Source organism: Microtus ochrogaster, chromosome 15 (genome assembly GCF_000317375.1).
Source record: "Microtus ochrogaster isolate Prairie Vole_2 chromosome 15, MicOch1.0, whole genome shotgun sequence".
Taxonomy (NCBI): domain Eukaryota; kingdom Metazoa; phylum Chordata; class Mammalia; order Rodentia; family Cricetidae; genus Microtus; species Microtus ochrogaster.
Window position 1 is genome coordinate 4,127,995 of NC_022017.1, and position 1,933 is coordinate 4,129,927.

Consider the following 1,933-nt stretch of genomic DNA (forward strand, 5'->3'; position numbering starts at 1 on the left):
TGAGCAGCAAAGTGGCTGCAGAGGTTCCTCATGGCAGCAAACAGGAGCTGCCAGACCTCAAGGCCCAGAGCCTGACCACCTGTGAGGTCTGCGGTGCCTGCTTTGAGACACGAAAGGGCCTGTCCAGCCACGCGCGCTCCCACCTCCGCCAGATGGGTGTGACTGAGTGGTCTGTGAAAGGCTCACCCATTGACACACTGCGGGAGATCCTGAAGAGACGGACCCAATCCAGGCCAGGTGGACACCTCCACCCACCAGGGCCTAGCCCAAAAGCCCTAGCCACGGTGGTGGGTAGCGGAGGTCCTGGCAGCTCACTAGAAGCCCGCAGTCCCTCGGGTCGTCACATTTCACCCCTGGGCCCCTCACCAACTGCTTCTCCTCCTCCCACGGCCCGGAAGATGTTCTCAGGCCTGGCTACTCCGTCCTTGCCCAAGAAACTGAAACCTGAACAAATGAGAGCGGAGATCAAGCGGGAGATGATGCCAGGGGCCCTGCATGGGGAGCCACACCCTTCTGAGGGTCCCTGGGGCACGCCTCGAGAAGATATGGCACCTTTGAACCTATCATCCAGGGCACAGCCAGTACGTGACATCGGTTGCGAGTTCTGTGGTGAGTTCTTCAAGAACCGCAAGGGCCTTTCCAGCCACGCTCGCTCCCACCTGCGCCAGATGGGTGTGACTAAGTGGTCTGTCAATGGCTCACCTATTGACACACTTCAAGAGATCCTGAAGAAGAAGAAGTCCAAGCTGCGCCTCATCAAGAAAGAGCCTCCAGCTGGAGACCTGGCTCCTGCTCTGGCTGAGGATGGCTCCCCAACAGCACCTCCTGGGGCTATGCATTCCCCACTGCCTCTGTCACCCCTGGCTAGCCGGCGTGGAAAACCAGGAGCTGGGCCGGCCCAGGTTCCCCCGGAGCTCAGCCTGTCGCCCATCACGGGGGCTAAGCCTTCTACCACCAGCTACCTGGGCCCAGTGGCAACCAAACGGCCCCTACAGGAGGATCGTGTCCTCCCAGCAGAGGACAAGGCCAAGACCGACATCCAGACTGAACTGCCCTTCAAGGCAAAGACTCTCCACAAGAAGACCTCCCACTCCTCCACCGAGGCCTGCTGTGAGCTCTGTGGCCTTTACTTTGAAAACCGCAGAGCCCTAGCCAACCATGCGAGGGCACACCTTCGGCAGTTCAGTGTGACAGAGTGGCGTGTCAACGTCTCTCCCATCGAGATGCTGAGTGAGTGGATCAAACACCGGCCCCAGAAAGTGGGTGCCTACCAAAGCTACATCCAGAGTGGCCGCCCCTTTACCAAGAAGTTCCGCAGTGCTGGCTGTGACAGTGACAAACGACCACCCCTGGGGTTGACACCTGGGGGCCTCTCCCTGGTTGGCAGAAGTTCTGGGGGGGAACTGAGGCCTGAGGCTGGCAGGGCAGCTGACAGTGGTGAACGGCCTCTGGCAACCAGACCACCCGGGACCGTGAAGTCAGAGGAGCACCAACGGCAAAATATCAACAAATTTGAACACAGACAAGCCGGCCCACCAGATGCCTCTGCAGCTCGGGGTGGTGAGGATGCCAATGACCTGCAACAGAAGCTGGAAGAGGTGCGGCAACCCCCACCCCGGGTCCGGCCAGTCCCCTCCCTGGTGCCTCGCCCCCCCCCAGACATCACTGGTCAAGTTTGTGGGCAACATCTATGCCCTCAAGTGCAGGTTCTGTGAAGTGGAATTCCAGGGCCCACTCTCCATCCAGGAAGAGTGGGTGCGGCATTTACAGCGGCACATCCTGGAGATGAACTTCTCCAAAGCAGACCCTCTGCCCGAGGAGCCCCAGGCCCCACAGCACAGAGAGCAGCTGTAGAGGCGCCCTAACATAACATGCATTCCAGATCCCCTCTTGTGCCACCTGTCACCTCCTGCTTCTCCTCTGTGTCCTTTCC

At 59.9% G+C, this 1,933-nt stretch overlaps 1 pseudogene; it reads left to right on the top strand.

Annotated features, from left to right (window-relative positions):
• Nucleotides 1-2: 2 nt before the first annotated feature.
• Nucleotides 3-1,933, top strand: LOC102001278 (annotated as a pseudogene).